The following is a 25,668-nucleotide window of genomic DNA, read 5'->3' as shown; positions in this document are numbered from 1 at the left end:
GAATTATAGTGGTTACACATTCACGCCCTGTTAAAAAAGTCAAGTCTGGCGGGGGTGACGGGTCTACAAGCTCAGTCGGTCCAGCGCCCGAATCGTGCGTAGAGACTGACGAAGTACCGGTGTTGCAGCCGTCTCGGATGGCTGTGGAAGGATGTTTGGTGCGGGTCCAGGGGTGGACTCGGGGATGGTTCTTCCAGAGCTTCGTTCCTGCGAACTGGTGTGTAGGGCGGAAGGAAGCGCGGGGAGCACATAGGCGCAGGGGCGCAGGGCATGGGAAGTCGGGTTGGGTGTAGTGTGGGAGATACATCAGCGGTAGTGATAGTAGAGCCTGCGGGTGCCAGGTCCCAGAGGGAAACGGTGTCCTGTCGGTCATCAAACAAACAAACACGCGTTCAACAAACGCGTAGTGGGGGTTCGAGTGCAGGAGTTGGACCCTCTCTACCAGGGGGTCGGTCTTATGTGTCCAAACATGTTTTCGGAGGAGGACGGGGCCCGGTGTCCTCAACCAGGATGGAAGCGAGGCCCCTGTGGTCGTGCCCCTAGGGAAGGCAAATAAGCGATCATGAGGAGACTGGTTTGTGGCCGTACAAAGTAGGGACCTAATAGCATGGAGCGCATCAGGGAGGACCTCCTGCCAGTGGGAGGTCGGGAGATTCCTGGACCGTAGGGTCAGTCGGACGGTCTTCCAGACCGTCGCATTCTCCCTCTCCACCTGTCCGTTCCCCCTGGGGTTATAGCTGGTAGTCCTGCTCGAGGCGATGCCCTTGTCGAGCAGGTACTGACGCAGTTCGTCGCTCATGAAGGACGAACCCCTGTCACTGTGGAGGTAGCTCGGGAAACCGAACAGGGTGAAGACACTGTGCAGGGCTCTGATGACTATATGGGGGGTCATATCGGGGCATGGGATGGCAAAAGGGAAACTGGAGAACTCATCTATAATATTGAGAAAGTAGATGTTACGGTTGTTCGAAGGGAGGGGCCCTTTGAAATCAATACTCAGGCTTTCAAAGGGCAGGGATGCCTTTACCAGTTGTGCCTTGTCTGGTCTATAGAAGTGCGGTTTACACTCCGCGCAGATCGGGCAATTCCTGGTGACGGCTTTAATCTCCTCGGTGAAGAAGGGCAGATTGCGGGCCTTGATGTAGTGGACGAACCTGGTGACCCCCGGATGGCAGAGGTCATTGTGGATAGCCTGTAGTTGGTCGTCTTGCGCGCTGGCGCATGTGCCACGGGACAGGGTCAGTTGTAAGCCGATTAAAGCCACAGTTTACTTCAACTCGTGTCTCTGAATGAATTGATGGTCACATCAATTTAATCGGTAAGAGGGGGCGCATACGGTCAGGGTCGAGTCCGAGGACCCTGTTTTCCACGACGTAGCCGAGGTTGGCTAGCCTAGTTGTGCGGAAAACACATTTTTCCTTATTATAGGTGAGATCGAGTTTTTGGGCGGTTGAGAGAAATCGGTGGAGTTTGGCGTCGTGGTCCTGCTGGTCATGGCCGCAGATGGTGACGTTATCCAAGTACGGGAACGTGGCCCGTAGCCCGTACTGGTCCACCATTCGGTCCATTGCTCGTTGGAACACCGAAACCCCGTTCATGACGCCAAAGGGAACCCGGAGGAAATGGAAAAGGCGGCCGTCTGCCTCGAACGACGTGTAGTGGCAGTCCTCCGGGCAGATTGGGAACTGGTGGTATGCCGACTTCATATTCACCGTGGAGAATATGCGGTACTGGGCAATCTGATTTACCATGTCTGCAATCCGGGGGAGGGGGTACGCATCGAGGTGCATGAACTGGTTAATGGTCTGGCTGTAATCAACCACCATCCGGAACTTTTCCCCGGTTTTGACGACCACCACCTGAGCTCTCCACGGGCTATTACTGGCCTCTATGACTCCCTCACGCAAGAGACGCCGGACTTCGTATCTGATAAACACCCTGTTCTGCAGGCTATACCTCCTGCTGCAAGTGGCCACTGGTTTGCAGTTGGCGGTGAGATTAGCGAAGAGTGGAGGGGGGTCGATTTTCGGAGTTGCTAGACTACATACAGTGAGTGGGGGAAGGGTCCGCCGAAGCTGAGTGTTAGGCTCCTGAGGTTGCACTGGAAATCCAGTCCTAGGAGGAGGGGGGCGCAGAGGTCTGGGAGCACATACAATTGGAAATTGGTGTAGTCGGCGCCCTGTATTGTTAGCGTCGCAGTAGTGCGCCCCTGTATTTGAACTGAGTGCGACCCCGAGGCGAGGGAGATTGTTTGCTGTGTCGGGAATATCGGGAGCGAGCAGCGCCTTACTAGATCTGGGTGAACGAAGCCCTCAGTGCTCCCGGAGTCGAACTGGCACGGTGTCTCATATCCGTTGATCTGGATGGACATCATGGAGCTCTTGAGGTGCTTTGGCCGCGACTGATCCCAAGTGACTGCACTGAGCTGTGGGTAGTCGGTGGGTGGTCGGCGGTGCTGGAGCGGCCCTGTGATGACTGTTCGCGGAGCTCGTAATCTTCGAGTGGCGTAGCGGGTGATGGCCAAGATGGCGACCCCCATTGATCGCACGTGGCGGGCGGCGAGGAAGATGGCGTCCAAGATGGCCGCCTCCATGGATCACACGTGGCGAGCGGCGAGGAAGATGACGCCCAAGATGGCGGCCCCCATGGATCACGCATGGCCAGCCGCGTGGGGAGGATTGCCAAGAACATGTTGTGCGGAGGCGGAGTCGGCAGACACGCTGCCACATTGGGAGTCGGAGGAGCAAGTGTTCGGGTTAGGATTCGAGTTTTTAGCTCTGGCCAGGCAGACCTTAGCAAAGTGCCCTTTCCGACCAGCTGATGCAGGTCGCATTGCGAGCCGGGCATTGCTGCCGGGGGTGTTGGGGCTGGCCGCAAAAGTGGCACGATAGCCCTCCGTGGTGGGCGGTTGGCCGCGGGGCGCAGGCCTGGGGCAGTCTCTGGTCGGGGTTAGGCTTTGGAAAGCGACCTGTAACGAGGTCGCTAGTTTTACCGTGTCCTTCAGATCCTGGGCCCCTTTCTCGAGAAGACGCTGCCGCACATAATTGAATCAGACCCCAGCAACTCGGACGGCGAGTTCCATGTGCTGGGAGGCTGTCAAGGCCTGGAAGTTACATTCGCGTGCTAGGGCTTTAAGGTCGCGCAGATAGTCTTCTAGTGACTCCCCGGGGCGCTGGCGGCGAGTTGTAAAATTGTGTCGCGCGTAGACTTCGTTCACGGGCCGCACGTACAGGCGGTTGAGTATCGCAAGGGCCTCAGTATAAGAGTCAGTTACATCAAGTTGAGTAGAAATACGACGGCTCACCCGTGTGTGGACAAGACTGAGTTTCTGTTCTTCTGTAACAGAGGAGGTAGTCGACGCAGCCAGGTAGGCCTTGAAGCACCGAAGCCAATGCAAAAAAATTTCCTTTGCTTCTGCGGCCTGTGGATCGAGTTCCAGTCGGTCAGGTTTGAGGGCTGATTCCATAGTAGTTTTTTTAAGTTGATTAAATTGATGCGACCATCAATTCATTCAGAGACACGAGTTGAAGTAAACTGTGGCTTTAATCGGCTTACAACTGTGCCTGCCTGCGACTGTGCTGAACTGGAGGTGGACTCGCAGGACCGCAGCACTTATACTTCCTGAAGGGGGCGGAGCCCTGTACATGCTCCTCATCTCCCCCTGTGGGCAGAGCCTCGCAACGGCTCACAGATGGAGCCCACAGGGACACAGTAATGCACAGTGTGAATTATAGTGGTTACACATTCACCACACGCTACTTGACAAGGGGATTTCCCTTTGAAACCAACCCATGCTTCTGTGAAACTTGCTGGCATGGGTGCGCTGGTGGTGGGAAATGTGAATCGCAACAGTCAAAGAATTCCAGCCCTCGTATCATTGACAAAAAGGTGAATGAGAAGTCATCATATTTTTAGGGAAAATTCAAAGGTGGCACAAGTAACCCTTGGGACAAAAAGCTTCCCACCCTTACCTGCAACTCCACCGTGGTTTCTACTTCATTTCATAGATATCATAGAATTTGCAGTGCAGAAGGAGGCCATTCGGCCCATCGAGTCTGCACCGGCTCTTGGAAAGAGCACCCTACCCAAGGTCAACACCTCTACCTTATCCCCATAACCCAGTAACCCCACCCAACACTAAAGGCAATTTTGGACACTAAGGGCAATTTATCATGGCCAATCCACCCAACCTGCACATCTTTGGACTGTGGGGGGAAACCGGAGCGCCCGGAGGATACCCACGCACACACGGGGAGTATGTGCAGACTCCACACAGACAGTGACCCAAGCTGGAATCGAACCTGGGACCCTGGAGCTGTGAAGCAATTGTGCTATCCACAAGGCTACCGTGCCGCTTCAGTCATATAAAAACTGCTGCCAACAGTTGAAGAAGGTGTGGTAAACACCACTAGTGATATATTGCATGTGTTATGGCACTGCCCATGTATTACAGGTACAATGGTAAATCCCTGCCTACTGGCTCCTCCCAGCAGGCAGTGTATAAAAGTGTATGCTCTCCTGCGCTGCTCCCATTCTGGTTCCAGCTGCAGGAGGCACGACATCTTGTGCAATAAAGCCTCGATTGTTTCACCATTCTCGTCTCATGGTAATTGATGGTACATCAATTTATTGCACAAGATTTTAAAAGATGAACATCTGAATCAAGCCTGATCGCCTGCAGCTGAGCCCTCACGCAGCCAACGCCACGTCCACCTTCGACCACTGGCTAGCCTGCTTCGAAGGCTACCTCAGAGCAGCCACTGAAGAACTCTCGGACCCACAGAAGCTCCAAGTCCTCTACTCACGGGTGAGCCCTGAAATTTTTCCTCTAATCCGGGATGCGCCCACCTACACAGAAGTGATGACGCTACTAAAGTGGCAATACGTTAAGTCAGTGAATCAAGTGTACACCAGTCACTGCCAGGGGAGACTCTGCATGATTTCTTGTGGGCCCTACAGATTCTCAGTAGGAACTGTGACTGCCAGGCAGTTTTGGCAGTCCAACACACCGAACTATTAATCAGACATTCTTATGTCACGGGCATGAAGTCTACGTACGTTCGCCAGCGACTATTGGAAGGGGGCACGCTCGATTTTGCGGAGACTAGGCAGCTTGCCAATTCACTAGAAATGGCCTCCCGTAATCTGGAGGCCTACACCCCAAACCGCGCGGAACCCTCGTGGGCATTGTGGGCCCCACCAGCTGTCGACTCCAGCTCACCGCAAGCCTGTGCCACGCGGCAGCTAGCCAACTCCAGTGGGCCCAAGTGTTATTTTTGTGGACAGAGCAAACATGCCAGGCAGTGCTGCCCGACGGAGAGCGTGACCTGCAATGGGTGTGGGAAGAAGGGACACATTGTTTCCATTTACCAGGCCCGGTCGGTCACCACTGTTTCCAGGCCCGGCATCACTACACCCCCCACGTGCGATCCAGGGGCGCCACCATCTTCTCCACCGCAGGCCACGTGTGGCCAGTGGGTATCGCCATCTTTGATGCCGCCCGCCGTGGGCGCCGCCATCTTTGGCGCCATTTTGGACCGCGCCTCAGGACCCCTGCGCGTCTGGCTGTTCGCAGCCTACTGATACCTCCGCCACCGCTGATCAGCCCGTGACCTCCCAACATCTTCCGCAGCTTGCCTCCATCCTGGATCAGTCCCGGCCCCGCAACCTCCCGACCGCTATGACGACGGTGACGATCAGTGGGCACGAGACAAACTGCCTCTTTGACTCCGGGAGCACAGTTTTATCCACCCCGCTACGGTAAGGCTCTGCTCCCTCCTGGTACTCCCCATCACCCAAAACATCTCCCTGGCCTCCGGATCCCATTCCGTTTAAATCCGGGGGTACTGTGTCGCGGCCCTCACAGTTCAGGGCGTAGAGTTCAACAACTTCAGGCTCTACGTCCTCCCCCACCTCTGCGCTACCCTGTTACTAGTCCTTGATTTTCAATGCCATCTCCAAAGCCTTACTTTGAAATTCGGCGGACCCCTGCCCCCCCCCTCACCGTCTGCGGCCTCACGACCCTTAAGGTCGATCCATCTTCACTGTTTGCGAACCTCATCCCGGACTGCAAAGCCGTCGCCACTAGGAGCAGACGGTATAGTGCCCAGGACAGGACCTTCATCAGGTCGGAGGTCCAACGGCTTCTGTGGGAGGGGATCATTGAGGCCAGCAACAGCCCCTGGACAGCTTAAGTAGTGGTAGTGAAGACTGGGGAGAAGCACAGGATGGTCATTGATTACAGCCAGACCATCAACTGGTACACGCAGCTCGACGTGTTCCCCCTCCCACGCATATCTGACATGGTCAGTCAGATTGCGCAGTATCGAGTCTTCTCCACAGTTGACTTGATGTCCGCCTACCACCAGCTCCCCATCCGCCCGGAGGACCGCCAGTACACTGCGTTCAAAGCAGATGGCCACCTCTATCACTTCCTTAGAGTTCCCTTCAGTGTCACCAATGGGGTCTCGGTCTTCCAGCGAGAGATGGACTGAATGGTTGACCAGTAGAACATAGAACAGTACAGCACAGAACAGGCCCTTCGGCTCTCGATGTTGTGCCGAGCCATGATCACCCTACTCAAACCCACGTATCCACCCTATACCCGTAACCCAAACAACCCCCCCTTAACCTTACTATTTAGAACACTACGGGCAATTTAGCATGGCCAATCCACCTAACCCACACATCTTTGGACTGTGGGAGGAAACCGGAGCACCCGGAGGAAACCCACGCACACACGGGGAGGACGTGCAGACTCCGCACAGACAGTGACCCAGCCGGGAATCGAACCTGGGACCCTGGAGCTGTGAAGCATTTATGCGAACCACCATGCTACTGTGCTACCGTGCTGCCAGTACTGGCTGTGGGCCACGTTCCCATACCTAGATAACATCACCATCTGCGGCCACGATCAGCAGGACCACGACGCAAACCTCCAAAAATTCCTCCATACCGCCAAACTCCTTAACCTCACCAACAATAAGGACAAATGCGTGTTCCGCACGAACCACTTAGCCACCTTGGCTACGTGGTGGAAAATGGAGTCCGAGGGCTTGACCCCGACCCCATGCTCCCCCTACTGGAATTCCCCCTCCCCCACTGCCCCGAGGCCCTGAAACGATGCCTGGGGTTTTCTCATATTCCGCCCAGTGGGTCCCGAATTATGTGGACAAGGCCCACCCACTCATCAAGTCCACAGTTTTCCCCCTGATGGCTGAGGCCCGCCAGGTCTTCAACCACATCAAGGCGGACATCGACAAGGACTTGCATCGTGCAAGTGGTCGACGAGACCCTCCCCTTTCAGGTGGAGAGCGATGCATCAGACATAGCTCTGGCCGCCACCCTCAACCAGGCGGGCAGACCCGAGGCTTTCTTTCCCCGTACCCTCCATGCCTCTGAAATTCAGCACTCCTCTGTGAAAAAGGAGGCCCAAGCCATTGTGGAACCTGTACAACATTGGAGGCATTACCTGGCCGACAGGAGATTCACTCTCCTGAGGCCGGTTGTCTTCATGTTTAACAATACGCAGCGGGACAAGATCAAAAATGACAAGATCTTGAGGTGGAAGATCGAACTCTCCACCTATAACTATGAAATCTTGTATCGCCCCGGGGAAGCTCAATGAGCCCCTTGATGCCCTATCCCGCGGTACATGTGCCAGCGCACAAGTGGACCGACTCCGGGCTCTCCACTATGACATCTGCCACCCGTGGGTCACCCGGTTCTTCCATTTTGTCAAGGCCCGCAACTTGCCCTACTCCATTGAGGAGGTCAGGACCGTAACCAGAGACTGCCAAGTCAGTGCAGAGTGCAAGCCGCACTTCTACCGGCCAGATAGAGCGCACCTGGTGCAGGCCTCCCGCCCATTTGAGCGCCTCAGCATGGACTTCAAAGGGCCCCTCTCCTCCACCGACCGCAGCATGTACTTCCGCAACGTGTACTTCCTCAACGTAATTGACGAGTACTCCCGGTTCCCCTTCACCATCCCATGCCACAGTCATTAAAGCCCTGCACAGCATCTTCACTCTGTTCGGTTTCCCCACCTACATCCACAGTGATCGGGGATCCTCTTTCATGAGTGATGAGCTGCGTCAGTTCCTGCTCAGCAAGGGCATCGCCTTGAGCAGGATGACCAGCTACAACCCCCGGGGAAACAGGCAGGTGGAGAGGGAGAATGGGACGGTCTGGAAGGCCGCCCTGCTGGCCCTTAGGTCTAAAAATCTCCCGGTCTCCCGCTGGCAGGAGGTCCTCCCCGACGTGCTCCACTCCATCCGGTCGCTCCTCTGCACCACCACTAATGAGACCCCTCACGAATGTGTGTTTGCCTTCCCCAGGAAGTCCACCTCCGGGGTCTCGCTCCCAACATGGCTGACAGTTCCTGGACCCGTCCTCCTCCGGAAGCATGTGCGGAGCCATAAATTGGATCCCTTGGTCAAGAAAGTCCACCTCCATGCAAACCTACGTGGCAAACCCCACGGGCGCCAGGACACAGTCTCCCTCCGGGACCTGGCACCCGCTGGGTCCCCACCCACGACACCTGACCTGACACCACTCGTCCCCCCCCCTCCCAGTTGTCTCATTCACCCCTGCGACACCCACCCTCCCTCCAGCGAACCTCACCGCTGCCCCCACCCCAGCAGGATCCATCCTCCCACTGGATCCACTCAGGGGTGACGAAGACGACGACAACACGCTCCCGGAGTCGCAGGTGACCACGTCGGCGCCCACATCACCACCAGGACTGAGGCAATCGCAGCGGAGAGTCAAAGCCCCCGACAGATTTAATCTGTAATGTTTTTGTCGCCCCCTCCGGACTCTCTTTTAAACAGGGGGTGAATGTAGTAAACACCACTAGTGATATATTACTTGTATTACGGCACTGCCCGTGTATTACAGGTACTACGGTAAATCCCTGCCTTCTGGCTTCTCCCAGCAGACGGCGTATAAAAGTGTATGCTCTCCTGCTCCCATTCTGGTACCAGCTGCAGGAGGCACAACATCTTGTGCAATAAAGCCTCGATTGTTTCACTATTCTCGTCTCGTGGCAATTGACGGTACATCAGAAGGTATCCCAGCAGCGATTTTGCAGGGCAACTTAGGGACGGACAAAAAGTGCCAATCTTTCCAGTAACACCAAGGTCCGAAGAATGGTAAGCTGATCCCAAACTCTGACAACTGAACACACAGGGTAATCATACATTTACAGATGTGTAGTGATATTTCCCCTGAGGCATGGGCACTTGATAACTCAGGGCTTTTGTGTATTTAAAGAGATGTCATGTCTGAGGTTGTGAGAAAATCTGTCAGAGCAGCACTGCTGATATCTTGCCAGTGCTGCAACTTTCAATGTAGGCCACCTAGATAGAACAGTGACAGCAAAGGTCTGAGGGGTACGTCTTGACTTGGTGTGATAATATAAAATAGTCAGGAGGAGGTTGGTAGCCTATCATGTCTTTCCTTATGTTCATTTCCATTGAAGTCAGTATTCATCACCTCAGACATTTTACAGGAGCAAGATAAGTAAGGCCAGAGTGACCCTGTTAAAACGAAAGGTAGCGGGCCGAATCTTTGTCTGTGATCACGAAAACCTAACCTATGTATTTTCACAGCCTACAAGTAGCCAATATGTGTGTGTGTGTGTGGGGGGGGGGGGGGGGGGGGGGGGGGGGGGGCACCAATTTTGTTTGTTCACACCGTCAGCTTTGCAGCACAGTTTAAATACACGAGGGGTGTGGGTGCAAAGGTGGGCTGGTTAGAAGGTCAGCCTCGACTCTCATATAGTATTCCAGCCAGGAACAGTGCTTAACGGCATCCTCACCCCTCAGCTCCCCCACGCACTCCTCCCCCCCCCCCCCCCCCCCCCCCCCTCACCACCACCCCCCGCCCACACACACTTCACACTTCCCTTTCAGAATGTTCCAGAACCCTCAGCGGCTTTAAATTTTCTTCACAAACTGTCAGCATAAGAACATAAGAACGACGAGCAGGAGTGGGCCATCTGGCCCCTCGAGCCTGCTCTGCCATTCAATGGGATTATGGTTGATCTTTTGTGGAATCAGTTCCACTTTCCGGCCTGAACACCATAACCATTAATCCCTTTATTCTTCAAAAAACTATCTATCTTTATCTTTAAAACATTTAATGAAGGAGCCTCAACTTCTTCACTGGGCATGGAATTCCATAGATTTGCAACCCTTTGGGTGAAGAAGATTCTCCTAAACTCAGTCCTAAATCTACTTCCCCTTATTTTGAGGCTATGCCCCCAAGTTCTGTTTTCACCCGCCAGTGGAAACAACCTGCCCGCATCTATCCTATCTATTCCCTTCATAATTTTATATGTTTCAATAAGATCCTCCCTCATTGTTCTAAATTCCAATGAGCACAGTCCCAGTTTACTCAACCTCTCCGTATAATCCAATCCCTTCAGCCCAGGGATTAACCTAGTGAATCTCTTCTGCACACCCTCCAGCGCCAGTGCATCCTTTCTCAGGTAAGGAGACCAAAACTGAACATTACTCCAGGTGTGGCCTCACTAACACCTTATACAGTTGCAGCAAACCTCCCTAGTCTTAAACTCCATCCCTCCAGCAACGAAGGACAAAATTCCAGTTGCCTTCTTCATCACCTGTTGCACCTGTAAACCAACTTTTTGCAACTCATGCACTAGCACAGCCAGGTCTCTCTGCACAACAGCATGTTTTAATATTTTAACACTTAAATAATAATCCCTTTTGCTGTTATTCCGACCAAAATGGATAACCTCACATTTGTTAACATTGTATTCCATCTGCTCGACCCTAGCCCATTCACTTAACCTATCCAAATCCTTCTACAAACTACCGGTATCCTCTGCACTTTTTGCTTTACAACTCACCTTAGTGTCATCTGCAAACTTGGACAAATTGCCCTTCGTCCCTAACTCCAAATCATCTATGCAAATTATGAACAATTGTGGGCCCAACACTGATCCCTGATGGACACCACTAGCTACTGATTGCCAACCAGAGAAATACCCATTAATCCCCACTCTTTGGTTTTTATTAATTAACCAATCCTCTATCCATGCTACTACTTTACCCTTAATGCCACGCAGGGGCTGGTTTAGCTCACAAGGCTAAATCGTTGGCTTTTAAAGCAGACTAAGCAGGCCAGCAGCACGGTTCAATTCCCGTACCAGCCTTCCCGGACAGGCGCCAGAATGTGGCGACTAGGGGCTTTTCACAGTAACTTCATTGAAGCCTACTCGTGACAATAAGCGATTTTCATTTCATTTCATTTTTCATTTCATTTATCTTACGCAGCAACCTTTTGTGTGGCACGTTGTCAAAGGCTTTCTGGAAATCCATTGGCTCCCTGTTATCTACCGCACTGGTAATGTCCTCAAAAATTTCCACGAAATTAGTTTGGCACGACCTGCCCTTTATGAAGCCATGCTGCGTCGGCCCAATGGGACAATTTCCATCCAGATGCCTCGCTATTTCTTACTTGATGATAGATTCCAGTATCTTCCCTACTTCCAGTTAAGCTAACTGGCCTATAATTACCCACTTTCTGCCTACCTCCTTTTTTAAACAGTGGTGTCACGTTTGTTAATTTCCAATCGGCCAGGACCACCCCAGAGTCTAATGAATTTTGGTAAATTATCACTAGCCATCTCTTTTAGCACTCTGGGATGCATTCCATCAGGGCCAGGAGACTTGTCTACCTTTAGCCCCATTAGCTTGCCCATCACTACCTCCTTAGTGATAACAATCATCTCAAGGTCCTCACCTGTCATTGCCTCATTTCTATCAGTCACTGGCATGTTATTTGTGTCTTCCAATGTGAAGACCAACCCAAAAAACCTGTTCAGTTCCTCAGCCATTTCCTCATCTCCCATTATTAAATCTCCCGTCTCATCCTCTGAAGGACCAATATTTACTTTCGCCACTCTTTTTTTTGTTTTAAATATTTGTAGAAAGTTTTACTATCTGTTTTTATATTCTCAGCAAGTTTACTCTCTATCTTTCTCTTCTTCGTAGCTTTTTTAGTCGCTTTCTGTTGCCCCCTAAAGATTTCCCAGTCCTCTAGTCTCCCACCAATCCTTGCAACTTTATATGCTTTTTCCTTCAATTTGATACTCTCCCTTATTTCCTGAGATATCCACAGACGATTTTCCCTCAAACCTAGTGTACTTTTAATAGGTTTCCAAAACCCTACACTACTGACAAAAATGGTGTGTGGAAGGATTTCCAATTTTTGTCTGCTATTTAAAATGGGAACCATTTGAGGAGGAGCTGGGTGTGTGTTTTACACACTAGGCTTGAATTATAGCCATAGTGGACAAGTTCTCCATCATGGTGAAAATCCAAGAAATGGCTGGAAATTCTAAGTCCTATCCCTGAACATGACATAGAATCATATAATCCCTATAGTGCAGAAGGAGGCCATTTGGCCCATTGGGTCTGCACAACCATCCAAAAGAGAACTCTACTTAGGCCCATGCCCCAGTCCTATCCCCGTCAGCTGACCTAGCCTTTGGACATTAAGAGGAAATTTAGTATGGCCAATACACCTAATCTGCACATCCTTGGACTTCCTATATTTGCGGGAGTGGGACTGGGGTTGGGCCAGGGTTCATGCATTTTCTGTTCATTGAGGCTGCTGGCCATTCTAATCACCAATTGCTTCAACTGAAATGTGATTTTGCTGTCTAGGATTATGAATTCTGAAGTGTGCAGACCAGGTATGAGGACATCTGAACTTGGTGGATTCATACCGTGGGGCAGCACGGTAGCATTGTGGATAGCACAATCGCTTCACAGCTCCAGGATCCCAGGTTCGATTCCAGCTTGGGTCACTGTCTGTGTGGAGTCTGCACATCCTCCCCTTGTGTGCGTGGGTTTCCTCCGGGTGCTCCGGTTTCCTCCCACAGTCCAAAGATGTGCAGGTTCGGTGGATTGGCCATGATGAATTGCCCTTAGTCTCCAAAATTGCCCTTAATGTTGGGTGGGGTTACTGGGTTATGGGGATAGGGTGGAGTTGTTGACCTTGGGTAGGGTGCTCTTTCCAAGAGCCAGTGCAGACTCGATGGGCTGAATGGCCTCCTTCTGCACTGTAAATTCTATGATAATAATTTGAATAGTCATTGGGATTGTTAAATGTAAAAATTACTCGGCGCAAAATGTACATAAATTAATTGGAACTGTCAAAGAACAATTAAGCTGTCAAGGAACTGTCAAAGGATATTCGGTAAATTGGCACGGAGGGGATCCCGACAATGGGTGGTGTGGCATGGGGTGACACTCTGTTGGAATAAAGTCTATAAAGTGCCATTTGGATGTAGTCGGCATAGGTATATGAGGGGCTTTGGGGGTCAATGGGGGCATGATGTGGCATAGGTGGGCATGGAAATGTGTGTGGATGTGATGGGTGGGAGTGGAGAACTTTTTTTTTTAAACAACATAAAGTGCCAGAGCCAAGTGGCAGGTTCAGCTCAGCCTACCTCTGTACTCAGCAGCCTCCACACTCATTCTTGGGGTTCAGGGCCAAACCAGCTCACCCTGAGTATGAAATCCCAACTGCGGGAGGGCATTTTTAAAGGACAGGTTTACAGAGCCAGGACTTGTGCCATCAAAGTGCAACTGCTCTCGGATCCGAAATATGGATCTGAAGCACCATCTACCCACACCAATGATTGTAACAGGTGCCATGCCACTATTTTGAAGAAGTGCAGTAAAGTCTCTTTGGTTTCAACCAACATCACATTAAACTGAAACAGATTATCTGTTCAGTGTCATGTAACTGTGGGACCTTGTGCCTAAATAAGATGCTGCATTTCCTGCATTACAAAGTGACCAATTCCAAAGTATTTTATTAGCTACGTGGAGCTTTAGGGACATCACATAAGTCATTATGCAAATGCAAGTCTTTCTTTTCTATGACAATGGCTATTTATTTGGCTAAGACAACAGTTAGTTCCAGGATACAGGTGTCACTGTAAATGCCACAGAGACTATGCAATAATGATAGTGAAGGAAGATTGCTTAGTGCAGAGCAAGCAAGATGGATATTAGCAGCAAATCACCGACACACATGTGGAATAGTCAATCATCAACATTTGGCAACTAGGTCTCGCACTCACCACAATTGAAGATAGCAGATCTGCATGTCAGCCAGACCTGAGCTTGTGATTTTCAAGCTATATATTGTGAACTAAGCATTATTACTGCTCTGCTAGCACTATCTGCCTCATTTAGCGTCTTGCTCAACTTCACACGTTTCTACACATATTAGTTTGTTGTTAATATCTGAGCCATTAGCTGAACATAAACCATGAAGAGAGGCCAATATTCCACTTCACAACTTTGAGACTCCAGCGATAATTATTTTATAAAGGAGTTAAGAAAAATCACACAATGCATTTGGCACATTAGTAGTAAAATTGGTGTTTTAGATTGACTGAAATTTCTCAGTACTTAGGCTTTGGTTCATTCTAGATCGTTTTTCAGTGCAGGAAATATAAAATGCACACTTGAGTTGCCCGTTCTGTGATGCTGCACCTTACTATGCCATGCAGCACCTTGCATGACAGGATGTAAAAACACAACTTTTTTGGAGACAGGAAAGTTATTTTAATGTCACTTCCACTTTCGCTCTGTGCTAGAAGGAAATTTTTACAAATTTCTGCTCCCTCTCTGGTAGAAAATAATATTATTGCATTTACAGATAAATTGTGATTATTCGAATTTACTAATTTTGAAATAGAGCAACTGCAAGATATTCTATATCACGTGGACTGTAAGCAACAGGATCTTTGGATGCGCACATTTGACTGAGTCGAAACTGATTTTGATGAATGAAGTTCGCAGTCAAGAAGTCAGTCATTGTAAAGTGACCTCTTCGCAATCTGATGTTGTTAAATGGTGAGTTTCATGTTTTCTCCCCGCTTTGGTTTTGACTTCTGCCGAATTATCTTTGCAGAATTCTCACCACGTAGTATACTGTTGCCTGTGCCTTCATGCTCTGCTCATGCTCATGCTCAATGCAAGACTCTTGATCACAGCCGCTCTCTGAAAAGTTTCGAAACCCTGGGTGAAGTTCCAAAATGAAACAGAGGGCAGCAAACGCTTTACTTAGTGACTACTGAAGGAATCACATTCTCAGAAATCCAAGTGTTCTATTACTTAATTGGCAGATTATTAATTACAGTTACAGCAGTCATTCAGGTTTTTCTTTAAAGGCGAATTTTCTGCTCCCCTTTTTGGCACTGACAGAGCAAACATTTGGCTCGATTTTATTTTTAAATTGCGTTGTTCTGGATGTGTTCTCCTGCCATTCAGATTCGCTCATTCGGAAATCGTGGGGAGGGTGCGCATGATTACTTGGTGTGCACTCTTAATTTAGTGAGGCTGTGCTGTGAAAATGCTTCAGATAATTGCTCATCTTGTGCACACCCCATGTCAGTACATTGGAAACCAAGCTGAGACTATAGATGTCATCGAGGGTAAATTCCTCCCAGGTCATTTGTAAGTCTGAAGTATGATTCTTATTCAACTTTCATTGTGACAAACGCGTGTCTGGACTGGATTTCGTATTCAACATTGTAAGTCCAGTTTGCTGTGATTTTAATGTTTAGGCCTGTTACTCTTCTGCATCTACTGGGTGCATTGCTTTAATGGTAATTCGCAAAATAAGGCTTTGCTTTATCACTAAGATGGAAAATTGAGTTTTGCGTTTTTTTAAAGCACAGCTGTTACTTTAGTGAATTTTCAGGTTCTCAGTTCCTGGAACACGCTGCCTGATATATTCCCACTGCAATAACACCAGTAAAATCATGCTGTTAACACTCCATACCTGCTGCATTGCAAATTTCTAATTTCAATTGATTTAATGTGGCCACAAATATTGCCTCAAGTATAAGAGCGTTTTTTATATCACTTGGCAGGGTATGTTTAATGATTCATCTAAATGTAGCTCCAACAAAGAAAACACAGACTCCAGAATTCTCACGCTGTGACCAAATGGCAATGATTACAGGTCGACCGGGTGACAGGAAGGCCACACGAGTGTGTTTAACAGCAAATTAACAACACGCTGTTGATCTGGTGATTTCAAAATAAATGCATGTCATAAGAGAAGTCAGAAGACTGTGGAAGTCATAAATTGTTAAAATTTGAAGAGCAACCACCTTCAAAAAATACTTTTAAGCAAAAGCTTTGAAGCAAGTGCCACAAGTTCTGTTGAAATATGTTACTGTGTGCAAAAATAGGGCTCATGCAATTGTGAGTCATGTATTCACATAAATTGAGGATTAGTTGACAGACAGAAAACAAAGATTAGGGATCGAGTTTTACATTTCCACACATATTGTTACTACAGAGTTAATTGGTTCTGTATAGTGTATATACTGGCTGATAGGACATGCAACTTCTATGAATTGGCATGGAGGGTATGAGGGGCCATTTGATGTGTGAGCGGATATGCATTTGCATGAGTTGGCATGGATGGGGCATGGGGAATGGTTTGGGGGGGGGGGGGGGGAAGGCTAAAGGACCTAATATTTAACAAAACAACTGGCACAATGTCCCAGATAACTAAGGTGGGCCTTTTAAACCACCCACTGCACATTGGAAATCACATCGAAAATCATACCCGATTTCACGATTTGGGTGCACCAAACTGCGAAATTTCCTGTGTTTAAAAATGTTTTTATTAAGGCATCTATACATCTATATAGATGTCAAACACAACCAAAACCAAAAAGAGAACAAACAGGAAATCAAATAACAACAAAATAACCAACATCCAACAACCAAGGGAGCTTGTGAATACTGTGTGTCCTTGATATGTAAGTCCCTGTCAGCCAGGGAGGAAATTGTCAAGTGAGGGAACCATGGTTTACAAAAGAGTTTGAATGTCTTGTCAAGAGGAAGAAGGGGGCTTATGCGAGGATGAGAAAACAAGGTTCGGTTAGGGCACTTGAGGGATACAAGATAGCTAGGAAGGAGCTCAAGAAAGGGCTTAGGAGAGCTAGGAGGGGCATGAGAAGTCCTTGGCGGGTAGGATCAAGGAAAACCCCAAGGCCTTTTACACTTATGTGAGGAATAAAATAATGACCACGGTGAAGTTAGGGCCGGTCAAGGACAGTAGTGTGCATGGAGTCTGAAGATATAGAAGAGGCCCTAATTGAATACTTTTCTTCAGTGTTCACAGTCTGTGTGGGCTGGAGGAGGTAGATATTCGGAAGGAAGATGTATTAGAAATTTTGAGAAGCCTGAGGATAGATAAGTCCCCTGGCCTGATGGGATATATCCTAGGATTCTTTGGGAGGTGAGGGATGAGATTGCAGAGCCTTTGGCTTTGATCTTTATGTCCTCACTGTCCCCTTGTTCAAGAAAGGGAATAGGTGTAACCCTAGGAATTATAGGCCGATTAGTCTCATTTCGGCCATCGGTAAATTGTTGGAAAGGGTCCTGAGGGATAGGATTTATGATCATTTGGAAAGAAACAGCTTAATCCAGGATAGTGAGCACGGATTTGTGAGGGGTAAGTCTTGCCTCACAAGTTTGATTGTATTCTTTGAGGAGTTAACTCAGTACATAGATGAAGGTAGAGCAGTTGATGTCGTATACATGGATTTTAGTAAGGCATTTGATAAGGTGCCCCAATGGTCGGTTCATGCAGAAAGTAAGGAGGCATGGCGTAGAGGGAAATTTGGCCGATTGGATCAGTAACTGGCTGTTACATAGAAGACAGAGGGTGGTGGTTGATGGTAAATTTTCAACCTGGCACCCAGTTACCAGCGGTGTATCACAGGGATCAGTGCTTGGTACTCGGCTATTTGTGATTTTTATCAATGACTTGGATGATGGAGTTGAAGGTTGGGTTAGTAAATTTGCTGATGACACCAAGATTGGTGGGGTATGGGTAATGTGGAGGGCTGTTGTAGGCTGCAAAGAGACATTGATGGGATGCAGATCTGGGCTGAAAAGTGGCAGATGGAGATTAACCCTGATAAGTGTGAGGTGATTCATTTTGGTAGGACAAATTTTAATGCGGATTACATGGTTAACGGCAGGGTTCTGAAGAATGTGGAGGAGCAGAGAGATCTCGGAGTTCATGTCCATAGATCTCTGAAAGTTGCCACCCAAGCGGATAGAGCCATGAAGAAAGCCTATAGGGCGCCACTCTCCGCTCCCCAGGCCGGGTGGGAGAATCGCGGGAGGGCCGCTCTGGCACCCCCCGCGATTCTCCCAACCCCTCAAAATGGCGTGTCGCGTATTGCGACACGCCTCTCGGAGAATCGCGGGTCGCCGTTTTTCACGGTAACCCGTGATTCTCCGGCCCGGATGGGCCGAGCGGCTTGTCGTTCCCGACCTGTTCACACCGGCGGCAACCACACCGGTCACTGCCGGTGTGAACATAGCGCGAAAGGTAAGTTTGGGGCCTGTAGGGGGCGGAGAGGGGATCGAGCACCAAGGCCGTGCTCGGGAGGGGGCTGGCCCGCGGTCGGTGCCCACCGATCGTCGGGCCAGCGTCTCTAAGAAACGCATTCTTTCCCCTCTGCCGCCCCGCAAGATCAAGCCGCCACGTCTTGGGGGGCAGCGGAGGAGAAGACGGCAACCGCACATGCGCGGGTTGGCGCCGGCCAACCTGCGCATGCACGGCTGACCTCACTAAGGCGCCGCCGGCCGCGTCATTATCAGCCAGTGTCAAGGCCCGGCAGCCGAGTTTCACGAAACGCCGCTCCTAGCCCCCCCCCGGGGGGGAGGGGGGGAGAATAGGGGGCGAGGAGAGGCCTCTGACGCCATCGTGAAACACTCCGGGTTTCACAACGGCATCGGCCGTTGCGGAGAATTCCGGCCATAGTGTGTTAGCATTTATTAACAGGTGGATTAAGTTTAAGAGCCGTTAGGTTATGCTGCAACTGTACAAGACCTTCTGGACTCGGGACCACCTTCACATTCAGCACTTCAGCCACCACGTCAGTGAACCCCAACCAAAATCCCTCCCACTTCGGATGACCCAAAACATGTGGACCTGGTTCCGAGCCCAGGCACCGCCCACACCTACCCTCCACCCCCTCAAAAAATCTGCTCATTCTGGCCACCGTTATGTGTGCCCTGTGAACTACTTTAAATTGAATGCGTCTAAGCCCAGCACACAAAGAGGATGTCATCACCCTCCTCAGAACCCTCTCCCATAACCCAGCCTCCAACACCCTCCTCAGCTCTAACTCCCTCTTCCACTTGGGGTGCCGTCCCAGCCCATCAATTCCTTGTAAATCTCAGACACCCTGCCCTCACCAACCCCTGTTTTCGACACCACCTTGTCCTTCAACCCCGGGGGTGGCAGATCAGGAAAGGATGACACCTGTTTTCTCACGCAGTTCCACATCTGTAAATACCGGAACGCATTCCCTCTGGGCAGCTCATACTCCTCTGCCAGTCCCTCCAAGCTCAGGAAGCTGCCCCCCATGAATAGGTTTCCAAACCGTTCAATCCCCACCCGCTGCCACCCCAAGAACCTGCGTCTAGCTCCCCCGGAACAAACCTGTGATTCCCGCAAATCGAAGGCGAAACTAATTCACCCTCCAACCAGCTTCTGCCACTATCCACACACGCTCAGGGCCTCAGGGCTGCCACCACCACCGGACTTGTGGAGTACCTGGCCGGTGAGAACGGCAGAGGCACCATCAATAATGCCTCAAAGCTAGTGTCCTTATAAGAGGCTGCCTCCATCCGGGTCCATTACCAGTCTACCCCTCCCATCTTTCACCCTCCTAATCTCCCTCACTGCCTCCTGCTTCCCCAGGTGGTGGGCCAGCATCCTACTAGCCTTCTCCTGTACTCCTACACTGCTCCTCTGGCCCTCCGCAACTGCCCTACTGCCTTCCCTGTGGACACCCAGTCCAAACTCCGTCTGGAGCTTCTGCCTCTTGTTCACCAATCCTGCCTCCGGGGCCTCCGTATTCCTTCTGTCGACCCGCAGAATCTCATCCACAAACCTTGCCATTTCAGCTCGCTCCTCCTTCTCCCTATGCACCCAGATAGTTATGAACTTCCCCATAACAATTGCCTTGGGCGCCTCCCATAGTGTGGCGACTGTGACCTCACCTGTATCATTTAGTTCCACATATCCCCGGATGGTGGCCCTTTCCCGTTCACACGCCTCATCCGATAACAATCCTATGTCCAACCTCCACTGCAGACGCTGCGGCCCCCCTTCCACCCAATGCAGCGCGTGGTCTGAAACCACGATCACCGAGTCCTTCGTGTCGACCACGCCCGCCAATAACGTCTTGCCCACAACAACAAAAAATCAATCCGAAAGTACACCCTGTGCACATGGGAGAAGTATGAAAACTCCTTCGTCCCAGGCCTCCCAAACCTCCAAGTCCAACCCCCACCCCATGCGCTCTATGAATTCCTTCAGCTCCTTCGCCACCACCAGCACCCTCCCCAACCTCAGGCTTGACAGGTCCAACCCTGCATCAGTGACCTTGTTAAAGTTCCAACCGGTGAAAGTCCAAGTCTGAGATCTTCCCCAGCACTCGCCTCATAAACTCCACATCATCCCAATTTGGGGCATAAACATTAACCAAAACCACTGGCATTCCCTCCAGTTTCCCACTCACCATCACAACCTTCCCCCCGAATCTACTACTAAATTCCCCACCATAAACGGCACCCGTTTATTTACCAGCTCGCGTCTTGATGTCTAATCCTGAATGGAAGACTTTCCCTACCGCCCTTGTCTGCCCAATCTTCAAGTGTGTTTTTGTAAAAAGGCCACGTCCGCCTTCAAGCTCCTCAGGTGCACCTTTTTTCCACAAAACATCCACACTACAAAAGGGGAAAAGGTCCAAAAAAACAGCCTCGAGACTGAGCTGCCAAATGTGCAACCACTCACACCATGGCCCCCTCTGGAAGTCTCAAACTGGGCAATTTCCTGCCTCATGTTGCCCAATTTGCTGGTAAAAATTGTGCCCAACATTTCGGGCCAGTGACCTTTCATCAGAACTGGGAAAAGCGAGAGATCGCAGGTCGAGGGTGATGGTAGGCCGGTCCAGTCTGCTGGGGGATACTTAATGGTGATGGAGAAACAGCTCTAGTTTCAAAGATGATGAAGGGTGGCTTCAAGGTCACAGAAGGCAGGCATAGGCTGATGGTGGGAAGATAGAGGGTGATAGAGGGAAAGTCAAAGATGACTGAGGATGGGTGCAAAGTGATGACTTGCTCGCCCCGCTGCAGAATTGGTCAGCCTCCTTAGCTATCCATAGCTAATTAGCTGGCCATCACATGATTGTGCTGCTGCAACAAGATTCCAGTCCACACCTGGAGTGCAATTTACAGTTTTGGCCTCCGTGCCTAAAGAAGGATACACTTGTCTACGAGCGGGTAGATTTAAGGTTCACTAGATTGATTCATGGGACAAAGGTTGTCCTAACTGGGAAGTGATTGATTGGACTGGGGCTACGTTCTCTACAGAGTTCAGAAGAATAAAAGGCAATCTCATTGAAATATAAAGGTCTCTGAGTGAGTTTAATGAGATAGATGCTGAGAGGATGTTTCTCTTGGCTGGGGTGTCTAGAGTAATGAAATAAAGGGTTGAAAATTTCAGAATAAGGTGGGTAGAGGTGGTGATGTAGTGGTATTGTTGCTGATCCAGTAATCCAGTGGCCCAGGGTAATGTTTGGGAGACCCGGGTTCAAATTCCTTCAGATGGTGAAATTTGAATTCAATAATAATCTGGTATTGAAAGTTTTGTAATGACTGATTCTGACATTGCTGATTCTGGTTTACTAATGTCCTTCCCTGGTTTGACTCCAGATCCACAGCAGTATGGTTGACTCTTAAATGTCCTTTGAAATAGCCTAACAAGCCACTCAGCGACACCCACATCAATGAATAATAAAAAAAACTTCTTTCAGAGAGTTATGAACCTTTGGAATTGTCTACCCTAGAGGGCTGTCATTAATTATGTTTCTTTGGAAAATGTTCCTATTCCGATGCTGTGATTTTACAGTCAGTGCAGTGGAAGTGCTGTGTTGATAATGAGGCCTTTCTCGTCAACCTTCTGCATCAACCCCCACCCACATAGCACCACACTCCACCTCAGCAAGCATGAAGCCTTGAAAAAGGAATTTTGCATTGCTTACTGTCATTTAGTGGCCCCCTCACCTTCATGTAAATGAAAGGATGAACAAATAAACTTACATCTTATGTAGCTTTTGTTGCCGCCAATGTAGTACTAATTGATGTCCAGTCACATGGTATAATGTAGAAACACATGGCAGCCAATTCACTGACTGCATCATCAAAATAATGAAAGTGACAATGCAGGCTCTTGCATGTTTCAATGGACAGAAATCAACTTTATTGATGTCCTGGGTAGATGTGGTGGGGTGGTGATGGGTGTGGGGGGGAGCGGGGGCGCATGCATTGGTGTTAGAAAACATGGCGAGCTGTTCAAAACCCCATTGACTTCAATGGAACTGGAAAACCCTACTGGTGGGAGGGGCCATAAAACTCCACTTTTTGTCTGGCAAATGGCAATGAAAACAAAAGGTAATTTGGGCCATCAAACCTGCCCTTTCTCCAAACCACCTACAATTTACCTTTTCATATGTCTCACTGCCCACACAATATCTTGCAGAAAATATCTTGATTTCCCTTCCCGAATCTGAAGGTAATTTTGCGATGTAGACCGGGCTTCCTGACCACCTTTAACCTGTGTCCCACCTGTTTCTCCATTTGTCACTGGGGCCATTTGGCTGCTGGATCTGGCAGTGCTCCTCCTGGTTTCTCTCGCTATCTAGTGAGAGGAATGCCGCAGGGTGCTGACAGCAAGAAGAGATGAAAAGCATTTCGGCATAGTGGATTGATAGCACAGTGGTTAGCACAGTTGCTTCACAGCTCCAGGGTCCCAGGGTCACTTCCCGGCTTGGGTCACTGTGTGGAGTCTGCATGTTCTCACCGTGTCTGTGTGGGTTTCCTCCGGGTGCTCCGGTTTCCTCCCACAATCCAAAGATGTGCAGGTTAGGTGGATTGGGCATGAGAAATTTCCCTTGGAGTCTAGAAAGGTTAAGTGGGGTCACTGGGTTGCGAGGATGGGGTGGAGGTGCGGGCTTGGGTGGGGTGCACTTTCCAGGGCCGGTACGGACCTGATGGGCCGAATGGCCTACTTCAGCACTGTAAATTCTATGATACTATGACATTATTGATTTTAAACCATAGAGTTGATCATTTTAGCATTTATTCTATGGGTGTTTTTCCATTCTTTGAGAGTTAACTTGCAGTTGGCAACGGCTTATGTTTGCCACTTAGTAATCAGGGCTTTCACTAGTCTCTATCCTTCTGGCAGTGTTGCATCCATCCGCTTCTGTCACCAAAATATGTTTCAGTCCATTGACACAGTGATGTAATTTAGCATTTTTTTGGTAATGTGCTCCATGAAGAATAAGAAGATTCATGGAAAATAACCAAATAATAATTTTGTTGTAACTGAGGGCAGAACACTTGACCACTTTTAGAATGCTTTGTTTTTTTTCTAACTTTGCTCATTAAGGTGAGGGATGTCAGTGCCTAAGGATAGATTTGATGAATTTGCATTCCCAGTATAAAGCTTCACATGCCGAGAGTGCGTATTGGGAATTCAGCGCACGGATATTGCAGGCTCTGCAAGATTTTCCATCTATTTAAATTAATGGGCTGAAAATCCTGCAGGGCCCATTGACTTCCACAGCTAAATTCCCAGTGCAGAAGCCCTGCCTGTGAAGCTCCATGCTGGGAGGATGAATTCATAAAATCTACACACCAAAGTCAACGTCAGGAAATCCCAGCTCAGTTGTAACATAGGGCAGGTAAGGAACAAAGGCCTGCTATATTCCAACATTGAGAAATAACGGCATAAAATTATACCAGTATGAATTGCTTTCCATTTCCTACCCTAGCACATCTTTCTGAGTGTAATTGCAAATTTAGAGTTAGTTTATGTCAATTTACTGGTACTTTGGTGTTGTGAGCACATTGCGAACAACTTGGGGTGAGCTTTTAACCTGGGTCCAACCTGCATAAAGGACTTGAGAGAAAATGACTCACTGCCTCATTTATACTACCTCCTCCGAACACCTGACTGACCACTCCTTAAAACAGGCTGACTGCCCATCCATTTCAGGCAGTGGACCTGTTAATGAGAAAATCAAGGTCTTAAGACAAATGTGCCATTTTCAGACAGAACTAGGCTGAGTGTGCACCTCCACACTCTGCCCACTTTTAGCTGATAGCTGCGCTGAAGCGGTGCCCCAAGGTAATGCATCTCTGCTTTACACATAAATAACCTGGGCTGTTGTCTCAACAGGTCTGCTTCCTCTCACAAATGGACCCCTTCATGACCTTCATTGGTCACGTCCTGCAATGCAGAAGGCTTTCTTTGTTGATTAAGCTACCTTCAACAGCCTCACCTTCTGCTTGCATCCATCTCATTACTTCTCATGGTGAGCGATTGTGATGGTTTTTCTGAGCTCTTTCTTCAACAATTTCCAAGTCAGTGACACCTCGGGCGATAGAAGTCACAGGCATTAATTTTCCATCTAAAATGTAGCTACTAAGTTGGAGTGGATTCACAAAAATAGATAGGTGGTTAGGTTCTTCAACTTTATAATAGTAATAATCTTTATTAGTGTCATAAGTAGACTTACATTAAGACTGCAATGAAGTCACTGTGAAAATCCCCTAGTCGCCACACTCCGGCGCCTGTTCGGGTACACTGAGGGAGAATTCAGAATGTCCAAATTACCTAACAGCACATCTTTCGGGATTTGTGAGAGAAAAGCGGAGTGCCCGGAGAAAACCCTTGCAGACACGGGGAGAACGTGCAAACTCCGCACAGTGACCCAAGACAGGAATCAAAACCGGGTCCCTGGCGCTGTTAAGTAACAGTGCTAACCACTGTGCTACCATGCCGACCTTTAATCAGTAATTATTTTCCAGCCACAAATTTTAAATAGAAAACAAGACCATTTTGAACAAGATATTCGGCTGAAACTTTACTTACTGATCTGTTGGGAGCTGGTGCTGAAAAGTGGTGAAGTGAGTACGGGGGAGGGGAGGTGGTGTCAGTATTTAAGGCACAGGGAATGCAGAAGTTAGGATTCCTTTGTGTGCGTTTGATGTTACTTATCTCTTCCTTGCCCAAGGGTGGAATTTTCCCACCTGGCGAATATGTCTTGTGGCAGGGGCAGGAATGTGGAGTGTTTCCCACTGCCGAGATCGGCAGAAAATTGCACCAAATCTTCCAGCCTCAACCTCATTAATTATGCAACCGCGTGTATCACACCATTTTCCGTGGAGGAGCAGGCCTGATGGCATGCAGTCAACCACCCTTTACATGCGCCATATTAAAAAGACAGCCAACATGACTGACCCATTATTGAAGAAAGAAAGTGGATCTCCTGAAAAATAAGATGGATGTCCAGGAACATTCTAAGGCCGGGAGATGGACGCCCTCCAGGACACCAAACCGGGAAGGTCCACTGTCCATTGCTGTGGTGGTCCAGGGTTGCTGACGGCATCCATCATGAACTCCAGGCATCGTTCAGGTGAGTCCCGGGATCTGAATGACACATTGTTCTGCACTGGTGTGTTTTCCTGCTGGCACCACGGAGAACCAGGCTTGGGTGGT

The 25,668-nt window shown here is 49.4% G+C and overlaps 1 protein-coding gene across 15 annotated transcripts in view; it reads left to right on the top strand.

Moving 5' to 3' along the window:
* The window catches only part of ndst3 (N-deacetylase/N-sulfotransferase (heparan glucosaminyl) 3), a 1,441,915-nt gene that overhangs the window by 900,881 nt on the left and 515,366 nt on the right, over positions 1-25,668 (top strand). For 10 of the 15 annotated variants that reach the window (XM_038791880.1, XM_038791871.1, XM_038791870.1 and 7 more), the window contains one exon: positions 14,749-14,906. The exons of 3 other annotated variants lie outside the window; for them this stretch is intronic. The gene's annotated coding sequence lies outside the window, so the exon portion shown is untranslated. Of the gene's footprint in view, positions 1-14,748; positions 14,907-14,998; positions 15,510-15,567; positions 15,587-25,668 lie in introns of those variants that run through there. 2 more of the 15 variants (XM_038791883.1, XM_038791885.1) reach the window with 2 other exon arrangements.

Source organism: Scyliorhinus canicula, chromosome 3, assembly GCF_902713615.1.
Source record: "Scyliorhinus canicula chromosome 3, sScyCan1.1, whole genome shotgun sequence".
Taxonomy (NCBI): domain Eukaryota; kingdom Metazoa; phylum Chordata; class Chondrichthyes; order Carcharhiniformes; family Scyliorhinidae; genus Scyliorhinus; species Scyliorhinus canicula.
The sequence above is the reverse complement of the archived record's forward strand: the minus strand, read 5'-3'. Positions and strand labels throughout refer to the sequence as shown.